The sequence below is a fragment of the Papio anubis genome, chromosome 6 (genome assembly GCF_008728515.1).
Source record: "Papio anubis isolate 15944 chromosome 6, Panubis1.0, whole genome shotgun sequence".
NCBI classification, from domain to species: domain Eukaryota; kingdom Metazoa; phylum Chordata; class Mammalia; order Primates; family Cercopithecidae; genus Papio; species Papio anubis.
Window position 1 is genome coordinate 136566095 of NC_044981.1, and position 16879 is coordinate 136582973.

A 16879-nucleotide genomic window follows, 5' to 3' on the forward strand; every position below is an offset into this window, starting at 1 on the left:
GCAAGAGATAATATCAAAATATATCAGGAATTGAAACAACTAACAGCAACACAAAACAAAACAAAACCCACCAAATAACCCAATTTTTAAAATGGGCAAAACACCTTAATAGATCTTTCTGAAAAGAAGATATTCAAATATCAACAGGTACATGAAAAAATGCTCAGCATCGCTAATCATGAGAGAAATGCAAATCAAAACTACATGAGATATGACCTCAATCCAGTTAGAATGGCCATTATCAAAAAGACAAAAGAACAGGTTGTTGGTGATGATCTGTGAAAAGGGGACACTTACATACTGTTTGTGGGATTGTAAGTTAGTATAAGCACTATGTAAACTGTGCTTAAAATTTTTTCCCCTAAAAGCTAAAAATATAACTACCTTATGAACCAGCAATCCCACTACTGGGTATGCAGCCAGAGGAAATGAAATCAATAAGTCAAAGAAATGTCTGCATTCCCATGTTTATTGCTGCAGTTTTTACAATAGCTAAGATGTGGAATCAAGTCAAGTATCCAACCATGAACACATGGATAAAGAATATATGATATATATGCACAATGAAATATTATTCAGCCATAAAAAGAATGGAATCCTATCATTTGTGACAACATGGATGGTCCCAGAGGACATAACATTAAGTGAAATAAGCCAGACACAGAAGGAAAAACAAATACCACATAATATCGTATGTGGAATCTTAAAAAAAAAAAAAGAAGAAGAAGAAGAGTAGTTGATATCACAGAAACAAAGAGTAGAACAGTGGTTACCAGAGATCAGGGAGAAGGGAGAGAGAGGAGAGGGGAGGATGGGAAGAGATTGGTCAACAGATATAAAGTTATAATTAAATAGGAAGAATCACTTCTGGTGTTCTATTGTATAGTAGGGTGATGATGGCTAACAGTGAAATATTGTAACTACAAAACAGCTAAAAGAGAAGCTTTTGAATGTCCTCATCACAAAGAAAGGATAAATTCATGAGGTGATGCTTATGCTATACATCCCAAACTGATCATTTTACAACATATGTGTATAAAACACCAAATTGTACTCCTCAAATATGTAGAATTACAACATGTCAAGAAAAAAAAGCTATCAAATACCATTGACAAAGAAGAGATCATGAAAGCATTTAGAGAAAATAAACTGAGAAAATAATTTTCTATAGAAACAGCAGAAATCACAAGACAGTGCAATAAAAACTTAATCTGCTGAAAATTAACAACATTCAACTTGGGATTTTATAACCAAACCATCATTCAGAAGTGAGGGCAATATAAAAGACATTTTCAGACAAACAGAAGTAATCATTATCATCAATAGCCTTGACAGAAAAAATGTCTCAAGTATGGCCTTCATGAAGAAAAAATATAAAACCATAAAGAAGAAATTAGATGTAAAAAGTAAAACACAGCAAGTAAACCTAAACTAACATTGATTCTCTAAAATAATAATGATATTCAATTTGGAGAAATTTGAGAGAGTTAAATCCTAGACAACAATCACCTGTGAGATAGGAGGAAAGAATCATTATAAAATAATGTGATGTTCTTGTATCAAGGGAAGGAAAATAGAACTATTGGATTACTTTATATTTTATTCATTATATATATTAAAATATTAAGCAAATTCAGAAAAGAAGAGGAATAGAAGATGTAGCTTCCAGTAAAAAAAAGAAATGCATAAAAGAGCAGAATAAGCCAAAGTGAGAAAGTATACACAGCAACATTATGCTCATGAGTAAGAGATAATAGAACAAAAAATCTGAAGGAGAATTGAAAAATCAGCATTTGTTTTTATTTTAAGATAATTTTTGACTTACAGAAAAATTACAAAAATAATATAGGGAGTTTATGCGTATCTTTCACCCCATTTCCCCTAATGTTCATAACTTACATAACCATAATACAATGGTCAAAACCAGGAAACTTAATGATGCAATACTGTTATTGTACCTTATGCAAGAAAAATTGATATCTTAAAATAATCAAATACATAAAATCCAAAGACCGTATTATTAAATTAAAAATAGACTTAGGGAAATTGTCTAGAACTTGGAACAGAGATATAAAAGCATAGAGACTACTAAAGAGAAATTAAGACAAGTTGGGGATAGAATGAGAATGTCTAACATGAACTGAAGCTGAGTTCCAAATGGAAAGAACAAAAAGAACAAGGGAGAGGCAATACTTTTTTAAATGTTTTAGAATTTTCCAGGGTCAACAGAAGATATAAAACCTCAGATTCCTAAAATACAAGCAGGAAAAATAAATTAATTTACAACACAGTCACCAAAGAAGAATTGAAGAAACGTGAGAAAGAGGAGAGGTCTTAAGAGAAGTAAGATGAAAGAGAAGTTCTTGAAATTTTTTATAAATATAACATTCACATAAAAACTACATAAAGATAATGGAAGGAATAAATATGATAGAATTTTACTTATAAAGTAGATAAAAATTATAAATAAAAATCTTAGCAAAAAGAAAAATCAGTAATGTATTAAGAAATACATTTAACCCAGGAATGCAAGGATGATTAACTTTGGAAAAGCTATTAGTATGATTCACCACAATAACAAATTAAAAGAGAAAAATGAATATTTCAATAGAAGTAAAACAGTTTTGATAAAATTTATTACACATTTATAACTTAAGAAAACTACTAGCGGGCCAGGCGCAATGACTCACACCTGTAATCCCGGCACTTTGGGAGGCTGAGGCAGGCGGATCACGAGGTTAGGAGATTGAGACCATCCTGGCTATCACGGAAAACCCAGTCTCTACTAAAAATACAAAAATTAGCCAGGCGTGGTGGCGGGCGCCTGTAGTCCTAGCTACTCGGGAGGCTGAGGTGGGAGAATAGCATGAACCCGGGAGGCTAAGCTTGCAGTGAACCAAGATTGCACCACTGCACTCCAGCCTGGGCGACAGAGCGAGACTCCATCTCAAAACAAAACAAACAAACAAACAAACAAAAAACAACAAAAAAGAAAACTACTAGCAAACTAGGAATAGACGAGAACTTCCTTTTCTGATGAATTTTGTCTATCAAAACTCACTACAGCTAACAAACTCAATTTTGAAACAATACAAGCATTTCTTTATAATTCAGAGGAAGGTGAGGTTATAGACAATCACTGCTTCTAATCAACATCACATTGGAAGACCTTCAAGTAAACTAAGGCAAAAGAGAATTATAGATGATAAAGAGTAAAAGCAAGAAAAAAGAAAAAAAAAAAAGAAAAACTTGTCATTCTTTTTAGAGAATAGTATTGCAAAAATAATTTCAGTGAGTAAAAGAGTTTGGCAATTTTGTTTGATATGAGCTCAGTACACAAAACGAAGAGTATACTTTATACTTTAGCAACAAACAGAAAAATGTGCTTTAAATGTACTTTTTTATTTTTAAATGTACTACAATAATAACACAAACCATTTATTTCCTGAGAATAAATCTAATAAATGAAATACAACAACCTTTGTGGAGCAGACTCTAAAACATTACTCAGAGACATATAAAAGTCTTAAATATAATAGCATGTTTATGGATAACAACTATAAATAATATAAACATGACAATTTTCACCAAAATTAATTTATAAAATCAATGCAATTTCAACTCACAGGATTTTTGTGGAACTTGACAAGCAGATCCAAAAATTTATATGGAACAGTAAAGGGACAAGCATAGAAACTGGATTGAAAAATAAACATATTAAAATATCCTTAAAATCATGGGAATGTAATTTAGGTAACAGTGGGATAAATTTCCAAATCATTAGTTAGACAATAACTAAATTTTGTGAGATGTCAGGAAAGATGAGTCATTCATACATTTCTGGAGGCATTGTAAAAAAGCAAAATGTGATGTACATACTGTGGTAAACACAAATTATTCCTATGAATTTCTGTCCCTGACAAACTTTCAGATACAAAGAAATATGGACAAGGATTGCCGTTGAGCATTCTTTGCAACATAAAACTTAAGAAAATACAACTGACTACCATTAGCTGGCTTGCTCATGCAGCCGAATAATGTTATATAGCTGTGTAAATGATTGAAGTAAGTCTGCCTGCATTGATATGGATACATTTTAAAAACATAACATTGGATAAAAATTAAATCTGCAGAAACCTACATGCAGTATGGTAACACTGATTTCAAATGTAAAAAGTTCAAATGTAAAAAAGCAGTAAGGTTTGCATGTATAATAAGCATAAATAGCAAACACTGGAATGACACATACCAACTTGAGGGTAGTGGTTGTCTCCGGAATGCTAGGGAAAGATAAGTGATAGGGCTTTAGATGTTACTGGTTCTTATAAGCAACAAGCAATATACTCAGAGACTGTAATAAGTACAAAAAAATACAAAGAGCTATATAATCTCAGTGGGGAGACCATTTTTGGTATATTTAAAATGTTTCATGATTAAATGTTTAAAATAAATACATGTGCATAAACCTGTATGTACATTTTGATTGCAACATTGATTACAATTGCAAAATAATCAACCTGAATATCCACAAATAGGAAAGTGGATAATTAAGTTATAGTACATCATACCCAGGATTACTATTATAGAATAGTGTAAACCTATAAGAATGTGTGTCCCATTGATTCAATTAATGACCCCAATTCTTTGTCCCCTCTCAAGGGCAGGGCATTTTCCCATGCTTTGACTCTGGGCTCGACTATGACTTGCATCAGTCAAACATAGTATTATCAACCATGGCACAACCAGAGGTTTCAAAAGTTCTTGGTTAGAGGAACTTGTTCTCTTGCTGCTCTCGCTCCTTCGCCATAACCGGAACATGCCCAGGCTACCTTGCTAAAATGTGAAGAGCACATGGAGCAGAGCTGAGTTGTCACTAGGATGACCATCCTACACCAAACAGCCCCCTCCATCACGCAGCTGACTACACACAGACACGTGGGACAGCCCAGCTGAGATCGTGGAGCTAAACCTAGATCAACAAAAATGCCAAGACAATCATAGACTTCCAAGGCAAAACTCAGTTGTTTCAATCCTTTTACCAAAATAGTATATTAGTAAGGATAATTCTGAATAGAAAATGATGTGATAGAATGCTTAAAATGCCATTACTTAATCAGAATTTTTCCTAATAATTTATCTTTTTGAAAACAGAACTGAAACAGTATGCCTCACCATTACTTCCCCCTAAATATTTCTTTCCTTATTTGGCTCTCTCAAGAATTGAATTTGTATCCAGTACTCTAGATTACATTTAGTATCAAATTTACTCTTGCTAAGAGTATATGTCAGGGAAAACCACTCCCCCAATATTTATCATGGATTCTTTTCTATTTGCTAGGAGTCTTGGCTGGTTTGAGAAATAAAGGGAAAGAGCACAAGAGAGAGAAATTTAAAGCTGGGTGTCCGGGGGAGACATCACATGTTGGCAAGTTCCATGATGCTCTCCCAGCCGTAAAACCAGCAGGTTTTTATTAGCGATTTTCAAAAGGGGAAGGAGTGCACAAATAGGGTGTGGATCACAGAGATCACATACTTCACAAGGTAATAAAATATCACAAAGCAAATGGAGGCAGGGTGAGATCACAGAACCACCGGATGGGGCGAAATTAAAATTGCTAGTGAAGTTTCAGGCACACATTGTCATTGATAACATCTTATCAGGAAACAGGGTTTGAGAGCAGACAATCTGTCTGACCAAAATTTAATAAGCCTGGGAACGCTACATTAGACTGGAACTTATTTCATCCCCTCGGCTTTGATGGTAAAAGGTAGTTGCCCTAAGGGAGCTGTCTATAGACCTACCCTCAGGGTGCATTCTCTTCCTCAGGGATGTTCCTTACTGAGAAAAAGAATTCAGTGATATTTTTCCTATTTGCCTTTGAAAGAAGAGAAATATGGCTCTGTTTCATCTGGCTCACTGGCAGTCAGAAGTCTTATCTCTCTTGTTCCCTGAAAATTGCTGTTATCCTGTTCTTTTTTCAAGATGCCCAGATTTCATCTTGTTCAAACACACATGCTTTACAAACAATTTGTGCAGTTAACGCAATCATCACAGGGTCCTAAGGTGACATTCATCCTCCTCAGCTTATGAAGATGATGGGATTAAGAGATTAAAGTAAAGACAGGCATAGGAAATCACAAGGGTATTGATTGGGGAATTGATAAGTGTCCATGAAATCTTCACAACTTATGTTCAGAGACTGCAGTAAAGACAGGCATAAGAAATTATAAAAGTATTAATTTGGGGAACTAATAAATGTCCATGAAATCATCACAATTTATGTTCTTCTGCCGTGGCTTCAGCTGGTCCCTCCATTCAGGGTCCCTGACTTCCCACAAGTATAGAGTTAGAACACCTCAGCTTATAACAGAAACAAATTTCTGTAAGGACTACTTACTTCCAGAATATAATATTTTAATCAGGAATGAAAGATAATTATTAACAGAGTATTACATCTAAAAGTGTTTCTTTTTCACATCAAAAATATAAATAAATCATGCAATTGTAGAAACACAAAATTGAAAGAATCCACAAGAGATGTTAACACTGGGTCAATAAGCAAAAATTTAAAATCAGCATTCATTTTAAGATACAAATTAATATGTGCATCTCTTATTGATCTTTTCTCTCATTTTATGAAAATACTGTGCTATCTAGAGGAATTGGAATCATGATTTGTTTCCCAAACTACTGCAAAGCAGGTACTTTCTTAACAAACAAATAGCAGACATGTTTTTCTGTTTAGGTAAATGTTAATAATCACAGCTGCTTTAGTAATTCAGTTATTCAGCAAAGACATTGTAAACTACTTGAAAAGAAACCATCTGGCTTGCAGTTGTAAAACTGAAACCAATTAAAGCATTCAAATGACATTATGTTTTTCATTTTAATCTGTAAAAATACATTTTGCAAGTTCCAATTAGTGGTTGATTTTTCTCTATTGCTTTTATAATATGAGTCTGACTCAAATAATTTTTAAGTTCAATAAAGCCATTCCTATAATTGATGTTATATGGAACACCAGATGATTTAAATATTAAAAAATATAAAATATACATACACTGATATACATAGACACAAATAGTCTAGTACACAAAATTTCCATGTGTCAAACTGATAATAGGGGAAAATATCTGCCATTTTGTAAGAATTGGTTAGTTAGGAATACCCTAAAACCTCATAATCTAGTTAAGGAACTGTATCCACTAAAGAACAAACAGCTAAATCACAGAACTCAAAGGCTGTGATCAGAAAGTACTTTTTTTCACCCACTTTCCTTTCAATTTATTCAGCAGTCTGAGCTTTTCTTTTTGACCTTACAATAAAGCACAGGTAGCCCCATGACTGCTCTCAGCTTTCAATAAGAAAAAGTACTAGAATCACTATGGGTTTCAAAGCTTCAAATGTTAAGTCTCAGGTAATAATCAAAGCATCCAACTCCATTCAAAATTAGAGCTATTCTTGGTTCCCCAGGTGGAGCCTACAGTTGTCAATGAAAAGAGTCAAACTCTGTAAAATATTTGAAGAGATTTATTCTGAGCCAAATATGAGGACCATTACCTGTGACATAGCCCCAGGAGATCTTAAGAACATGTGCCCAAGGTGCTCAGGCTATAACTTGGTTTAAACATTTTAGGGAGACATAAGACATCAATAAATACATGTAAAACGTACATTGGTTCTGCCCAGAGAGGTGGGACAACTTGAAGTGGGAGTGTTGGGGAGCTTCCAGGTCATAGGTGGATTCAGATATTTTCTGATTGACAGTTGGTTGAGTTATTATCTGAAGACCTGGAATCAATAGAAAGGAATGCTTCAGAGCTCCTACCAGACCTAAAAAGGTGCCAGACTCTTAATTATCTCCTGGATCAGGGAAAAGACCTGGAAAGAGAAAGAGATTCTCTACAGAACGTATAGTTTCCCTACAAGAACAACTTTTTAGGGACATTTCAAAATATGTCAAAGAAATATACTTTGGGATAAAATACTTTCATTTCTTTCAGGGCCTGCTGTCTGTCATGTGATGCTATCTAGAGTTAGGTTGGGATTTGGTGTCTTGTTGCTGTTTTGTCAGTCTAAATGTCTGTTTTGTCCGTCTAAAGATCTCTGTTTTATTGTTAATGTTGGTGAGTTGTGCCTGAATTCCTAAGGGAGGAGGGTATAATGAGTCATGTCGAACCCCTACTTCCCATCATGGCCTGAACTAGCTTTTCAGGTTAACTTTTGAATGGCCTTTCCTGATAGAGGAGTCCATCAGTCAGTTGAGGGGCTTAGAATTTTATTTTTGTTTTACATAGGCCTGTTGTAGGTAAAAGGCCAATAAAGAAGGCAGGGTACATTTTTATATTTTTTTCTGTCTTGCACTTCCCCTTAAACCTTCACTCCTGCACCAACATCTTGCTAACTGAGGTTTTGAACCTTTCCTCCAGTGTCAGAGGAGGGAAGAGGCATGAGGTGGGGGCAGGAAGGTTTTATTAAATACTTAGCCACTACCATCTTAAGTTGCCTTGTGTGTTTTAAGGGCTGGCAAATGTTGAAAGTTCGCACTTTCTCCTCTGGGAATTTTTTGTATATTTTTTGGAATGTCCCATTCCAGGTGCTCTCTGATGTGCAGTGCCACTGAGTAGGGTGAAGGCATGGCATTTCAGTGGTTGCTCACTTTTCCTGCTGCAAGGTATCTGGTGCTTCATCTCTAACTTCACCTGAGGCTCCCTTGCCCTCTGTAGACCTGCATTCACAGTATCTTATAAAGCATCTATGTCAAATCTCTCTCTTGGCCATATATGATGTACAGGAAACACTCAGGCATCCTTGACCCCCACAATATCTGGAGCCATGGGACAACCCCAGTAGCAGAGCTTCATTCTACCTCTATGCAGCTAGCCGCTCCTGTTTTCTGTACTTCTCTGGGACACCCTAACCATGGGCCATTGCTCAGCCTCTCAGAGTAATTGGTTAGAAATCCTCTGCCTTGACTTAAGATGAAGAAGCAATCATGGGTTTGTTAAAAAAATCCTCTTTACAAATCTTTCCTCACCCTCTACTCTCTTTACTATTTATATTCCCAGTGAGAGGGTTTTTTAGTCAAAGGGTTTTTAGTAAAAGGGATTTTTAGTCAAGAAGCCCACTCACAGATATTTCCTTTGAAAATTTTCATTTTGGTCTTGCATCTCACTTTAGAATTTCATAACCCATTACATTCTAATGTTTCAATTAAATTTTCACTTTGGTATCTGGCCTTAATAGTGTTTTGTTTTGTTTTTTTTTTAATAATGATCCTTAGCCAAGGGACATTTAAATTATGTACAGAGAAAATATTTCCATCTTTAAAACGATAGTAACATTACAAATGTTTGGCACCTGATATAAATCAGCTCTCCATATTCTCTAAAATGTTACAGAATGGAGTACTAATAAACTAAAATAATTAGTTTCTCTTTGTAGTGGCTAGTGCCATTGTTGGTCTGGCACCCTAGTCACCCTCCTTTGAAAAACAGTTCCACATCTTGACAGTAGGTGGAATCATGTGACCCAGGATGTACCACTCAGAGAAAGCTTTAGTCCTGGACACAGGAATTGGTGCAGGAATAGGTCTATCCTTCCGGGTGAGTCAATTCATATTCTTCACTATGATTTTTCTGCTAGAGATGATAAAATGCTATCTTTTCTCCCTGATTATGAAGCTGAAAGCATGAGACCCTAGAACTTCCACGGTTATGTCCCTGACACCCAGAAAGAAGCACTATTAGAGGTGAAGAGTCTCTGAAACCCCTAAGGCTGTCCTAGTGCCTCATATCTTCCTTTATGTGGTCAACTCCAGCATCTCTTCTAGGAATCTTATTTTTCACTTGAGTTAGTTTAAAAGTAGTTTCTATCATTTTCAATCAAACATGAATGGGCTCTTGATTTTTTAATTCTCAAAAGGTATATCGTACCTAACATCATAAAATGTTTTAAACCCAAATAAACAAAAGTAAGCCTGACTTTAATAGCAACTATATATAGCATTGATATTAAAATTAGCTGTATTCCTTCTAAAGACATGAACAAAGAATAAAAGAAGACATTCTACTATTTAAAATCCAAGGGAATAAATTGACAGTAGCAATAAAGAAAGCATATCTTTTCAATTCCCTGATTTTGTGACAACCAAGTGTTTTAACTCTTGGTTCTTTTAGATGCTTTGGTGGGACTATAGACAAATATAGCAAGTTCAAAATAGACTAATTAATGGTTAATGAGGACATTGTTTTGTTCAAGTACAGAATACACATAGTCGGAAGATGAAAATGTAAATTTCTTTTCTCGACAAAAGCAAAACATAAGAGAATATATAGAAAGCACTAATTTTTAAAGAATACTTAAAGTGGGAGGAAAATTAACACATCATACATGGCTTACCTAGATCCAAACATTCCAAAATATACACGTTTGCTTTTATCTATTTATCACCTCATTGAAAAATGACTGTAAGTAGCAAGAGGGCATTTGGGACGCCCACCTTCCGACAATTTGAATACCCCATTCAAAGAGTCTCCAAAATACATGAGACATCTTGTGCTCATATCATCTTATCTTCTCCATTATTATTTACTTTCAGTTTTAGATACTTTTTATAGAAAGCATAAAGGTGAGGCCAGGCGCGGTGGCCCATGCCTGTAATCCCAGCAGTTTGGGAGGCCGAGGCCGGCGGACCACGAGGTCAGGAGATCGAGATCATCCTGGCTAACATGGTGAAACCCTGTCTCTACTAAAACTACAAAAAATTAGCCGGGCGTGGTGGCGGGCGCCTGTAGTCCCAGCTACTCCGAGAATGGCATGAACCCGGGGGCCGGAGCTTGCAGTGAGCGGAGATCACGCCGCTGCACTCCAGCCTGGGCGACAGAGTGAGACTCCGTCTCAATAACAACAAAAAAAGAAAGCAGAAAGGTGAAATCGATTTATGATCTGTGCAGCAAACCACCATGGCACACATTTACCTATATAACAAACCTGCCCATCCTGCACATGTACCCCTGAACTTAAAACGTGAAGAAAAAAACAGAATTTAGAAACATTTGTCACATAGGTAACATAGTTTCATATTTAAATAGCAAGCTGACCTGAATTATATTCTTCATTTTGTTACTGAGTGCAATTTAGAATATGAGCATGTAAACAGGTTCATGTAGAGTAAAGAAAGTCTTTTGAATGAGTAACTTATCTTCAATCTGGGGTTTCAATGACATTTTAACTATGTTAATAAATTCATTTACTCACTTGCTATCACATTTTTTTAAATTAACATGTGTATAATAATAGGAAATTTTCCTCATCTTAAAAGTCTTATGATCAAATAGAGGCAATAACCAGGCAAATTCAGAACACACATTAAAATGTCATTATAGTTCTAATGGAAGTGTGTGTGAGAGTGTGTGTGTACGCATGCATGCACTTATGTGCTTGTCCATGTAAGATGTAATCTAATTAAAGAGGACTTAAATTTACATATGTATGTAAATTCCACAGAAATGGAATTGGGAAACAATAAGAAAATTTCACAGAAGAAATAATATTGGATTTCAGAATTGAATAATCAGCTGGAGTTTCCCAGGTAGCCAAGTGAGTATAAGGCATTCTAAGCAAAGGGAATATAAGGTACAAAAGCATGAAGATGTGAGAAAGCATGATGAAGTTAGTAACCAGGTAATTTAGTATGACTAAATCCTAAGGTGAAATGTTAAACGGTAAAAGAATAGTCAATTAATAGCTATACTATGAAGTACAACGTTTGGATTTTTCTCCTGTAGCTGACTGTGAGAAGTGTATTTAAAGTCTTCTGGGTTAGTATATAATATAATCTAATTTTCAGTGTTAAAAATTAATACTGGTGCATAAGTGACTTTAGTCACCATCCTACTTTTTAGAGGTCTATATAACTACTGTATTTATATAGTTAAAGAACATAGGTGCTGGATTCAGATTGAAAGGGAGATAATTAAATATAATAAGTATTAAATACAGGCTGGGTGGAAGACGGTTGCCAGCTGGAGCACTTGAAATCTATCTGAACTTCATAAAGCACATAAGTCTTCTTAATAGGGACCCCATGTTTCATAATGCATTAATTTTAAAAATTATATTTTAATGTTATTTATAAATAGTCTTGAAATACTAAATTTTCCAAATATACAGCTAAAATTAAAAAGATTATTAGACACACATTTTAAATGAGTTTATTTTTAAAAGTAAGAAAATAGCTTGCCAAAATTGTATCATTGTAAAGTGGCTTTTCTTGTTAAATAGAGGGAAAGGCCATAAATCAAATATAATGATTTATATTTTAACTTATAGTTTCTCTTTGTAAAGTAGATCATTCAGAATAGAAATAACTTTGAACGACTCTATTGTCAAACACATATTCATTACCTTTCCTATGATTTTCATAATCCATATAGTTATCCCAGACAATTGCCAGAGCTATGTGTAGTTAAACAGTGTTTTGCTTCCTCTTAGCTTGAATTCTCCATCATTTTGATTGTCAAGTAAAGTTGAACCAGTGAATTTGGAACATCGAAGTCTGATCTAGGATAACCTTTGGATACTGTGGTCAATCATGACTTTATGGTCTCTTTTACAGACATGAGAAAAAATTGCGGTAAAAGAGTATTTGTACAAATTATTCAAACCATAGTAAAATTTAATCTCATGGCAATAGAAAATAATAGCTAACAGTCTGTTCTTCATAAAAGTCCTCAGTTTCTGCATTCATAGAACTATAAAACGTTTTCTTTAAAAAAAAGATAGCACGACTACTTTTTTAAAGGCCATTTTTTGTTTGTTTGTTTGTTTTGTTGTTGTTGTTTTTTGAGAGGGTGCCTTGCTCTGTCACCCAGGTTGGAGTGCAGTGGCACCATCTAGGCTCACTGCAACCTCTGCCACCAGAGTTCAAGCAATTCTCCTGCCTCAGCCTCCCGAGTAGCTGGGACTACAGGTGTGCACCACCACGCCTGGCTAATTTTTAAATTTTTAGTAGAGACAGAGTTTCACCATGTTGGCCAGACTGACCTCGAACTCCTGACCTCAGGTGATCCCTCAGCCTCCCAAAGTGCTGCAATTACAGGCGTGAGCCACCGCACCCAGCCTTGAGGCCACATTCTCAAAGGTATGCAAATATATGCGGCTTGTATGAAAATCACCATGTAATGTACCTATTTGGTTATATTGAATATTAAAGGTTACGGGGTTAAGTAGAAGGCCAGAAAGAAGGTGAGTTGACCACGTCTTCCAGGACTTTGAACCACATTTTTGGCATTTAAAACAAAAACAAAAGTATTATCCATTGCTATAGTACTTGGGTACTGATGTGTTTTATGCACAAGGGTCATATATTTGTATTTTTCTCTATCGTAATGGATTAAGGTTGAGTCCCATAGCACTATAATATTTGTATTTACAAATAGAAACCACATTTATTCTGAATGCATTTGTAACTAAGTGTACAATTCACAGCTTTATCGCTTGTTTTATGAGTCCATTTGGCTTGGGACAGAAAAAAAATAATCAAGTCTGTATATTTCAGGGCCTGGTCTTTATTTATGCAGAAACTGCTTATTTATTAACATTAAGCATCTCCCATTTGGTCTCAAAGAGACATATAGTTATATGGAAACAGAGCAGCTTTCAGTTGATGATTGCACAACTACAGATGCTTTTTTCCAACACCGTCACAGCTGAGGAGGTCCAACCAAATGAAAAACAGTACTGATGAAGTGAGAAACAGAAAAGCGGTACCATGCAAACGTTATTACATAATAAAATGCAGGCCAGCACACATTTTTTAAACTCTCTTTATTAAATTTATGTGAATCAAGAGGAAAGGGTGAAAAGTATATTTGCTGATGATAAAAAATATTCTCTGGATAATTTCAGTCATCTCATTTAAAACATAGTCTTTAGGAGTTTCTAGTTTTCCCAATATCCTTTTCAGCTCACCATTGTCTACTCCAAAGTTAAGCTTTTTAGATTAAATAAAAAATAGAATTTGCAGGTAGTATGTTCCTGAATAGGCAGCGTTCAACATCAAGTGATATAACAAAATACCTAAATGAAAATTGGAAGACTGTCCTCACTAATCCTAGTCTTAAAATATTTTCAGATGATTCATCTTAACCTGTTTTGACAGCCATGTTAGTGTGTGTGTCTCTCCTGCCCCACCGGGAACGATGCCAGCCTTGCAATGCATGAAATCACGGGATGTGTTATGATGCTATCCCTGAAAGATTTCCAACCTAAGTTATACTCACAGCATTATACTACAGGGAGGCTAGCACCCTGATGGATTCTTAAAATACATGCAGATGTGTTTTTTCTGAATACACAGTGCTAGAAATATTGCTTATCCTTTGTAATGTACTAATATAGAGGTGGATACAAATATTAGACTAATTTTAAAACATACAAAAGTGAATTAAGCATAGTGATTTTTTGCTACCAAAAGTTTTTTCCTCCATTCTTTGTATATATACATATGTGAGTGTATTTGTGTATACACATATATACAAATACATACATATCCACATACATAAAGTTGTGTCATCTATTTAATTGTTCTGGTTAAAGTAATCATCTTTAAGTATACTTCCTAGTATTCAATTTTCATTTTCACTATCACTCATTGAGCATTTATTATTTGCCAGTAAACCGCGCTGAATGTTTAACATAGATTATCTCATTTAATCCTTACAATGGGTTTATAAAGTAAGTATTCTTATATCTGTTTCACCTATGAGGAAATTGTGCCTCTCAGAAATTGAGGCCTATGTAAGACAACCAATTAGTTAGTAAGTGGGGAGGCCAGAATTTAAATTCAGGCTCTAGCTCTAAAGGCAATGCTCTTAACAAGTATTTCTTTCAAGTCAGCTAACCAACAAACTAACTCAATATATTAGCACAAAAGGAATATAAAAGTGATTCCAATTAAGTATTTTTTTATTTAAAATATCATAATAAATGAATAAAACATGCATCCTAACCAAAGGCAGTAGGAGGGAATTTATTGCTCTACTGAGTCTCCAGCCCAACAGTCACATCAACATCCAAAAATATTTGCAATAAATATAAATCTATCATAGGATCTGAGATATTTTGATACTTTACATTTATATAGCATTTCTGTAAATGTTCTTGATGACTTACACTTCCACAGCATTGCCATTTCTTGGGTCAAATTTGCCCAAGACTGCTTTGCATGCCGTTCATTCAAGAGACTCTGTCATATCTTTAATTTCTGTACAGTGAGTTCTACTCTTGTGGTATATATTTCCCCTTCTGCATTTTGTACTCTCTTCAGAGGTGTATCCAAAGATAGAAAAGATAGGAATGAAATGCAAAATCCTATTATCATAAACTTCAGAGAAAGCATGATAATATATTAACACATTTTGTTATTTGGCTTGGATTTACTGGTGATGTGAAGGGTTATTTCTAGCAAAGCCATTTCTACCTCTTTCCCAAAGGGAGTACAAAGAAGATGAAGTTGGCATTTTTATTTATTTATTTATTTATTTTCAGACAGAGTCTTGCTCTATCGCTAGGCTGGAGTGCAGTGGTGAGGTCTCGGCTCACTGCAACCTCCACCTCCCACGTTCTTCTTCCTCAGCCTCCCGAGTAGATGGGACTATAGGTACACGCCACCAAGCCCAGCTAACTTTTGTGCCTTTAGTAGAGACAGGGTTTCACCATGTTAGTCTGGATATCTTGACCTCGTGATCCACCTGACCCAGCCTCCCAAAGTGCTGGGATTACAGGCGTGAGACACCATGCCTGGCCGAAGCTGGCATTTTTAATATACCTATACTTGCATATAGACAAGTAATATTTGAAACCCTAATCTACTAGACTTGTGAAAATTCTCGTAACTCCTTTTTATTAGACAACAAAAGCAGGTATGGTCTCTACCCATGGTATATAAACCAGTAAAATAAAACATGCTTTGATGCTGCAGTCAATAAGGTTGTTTTTGATAGAAGTAAGATAGAGTCAGTCCCTTTTCTAAACTGTGGAAAATTAATTAGATAGTACTGAACTTGCAAGTTCTTTTCTTCCTACCCACATGCCCCCTCCTCATACCATCAGTGAACCTATATGAACTAGAACAGAGAGAAATAGTGCAAAGAAAATATGCAGTGCAAAGAAAGAAAGAAGCCTTCTGGGACACTGAATGATATAGCAAATATTTTCCAGTCCAAGGGTTGGAGAAAAATAAAATTATGCTTAGTGTTGTAATTTTGTATGGATTTTTTCTATAGTAACCTAGATAAAAATAATAGCTTTAGTCTCAAAAATACAAGTGAACGTCACTGATGTTAAACTCTAAGCAGTTGCAAATAAGGCAATTATGAATTATCTGCAGTCACTACAAAATCATGATATAATAGTACTACCACTCTGACATTGTCTAGCCTAAGATATATTTCTGAAACTAAAAGAGAAAGAGTGCATTATTTGGAACCAGGATAAAAAAGGAAGAATGGAATCTAGATAAGAGTAGGACAGAGCTTTCCTGTATCACATCTGAACAAGAGTCTCATTATTTTCTGGTAATAAGGCATCAAAATTACGAGGGCATATACCTTTTAAACTGTGTTATTATTCTATTTTCTTAGTTATGTATACATATTGATATCCACTGAAGCATCTTTGTAGTAACCAAAGATTGGAAACAACCCAGATTTTCATTAAAGGGAAGTAGTTTCTAGGTGATTGTATATCCATGCAATAGAATGTAGTTATAAGAAACAATGAGAAATTTCTCTATACACTAATAAGGCAAGCTTTCTAAGATCTATTAAATGAAAAAAAAAAAGCAAGTGCATAACTATTTTATAAAATGCTATG

General features: G+C 35.0%; 1 long non-coding RNA gene across 3 annotated transcripts in view; it reads left to right on the forward strand.

Moving 5' to 3' along the window:
* Window positions 1-16879, forward strand: part of LOC116275368 — a 126440-nt gene that overhangs the window by 91951 nt on the left and 17610 nt on the right. Inside the window, exons 3-4 of one of the 3 annotated variants that reach the window (XR_004184414.1) lie at window positions 11510-11602; window positions 12497-12638. The exons of 1 other annotated variant lie outside the window; for it this stretch is intronic. This is a non-coding gene — a long non-coding RNA (uncharacterized LOC116275368). The remainder of the gene's footprint in view (window positions 1-11509; window positions 11603-12496; window positions 12639-16879) is intronic. One more of the 3 variants, XR_004184413.1, reaches the window with a different exon arrangement.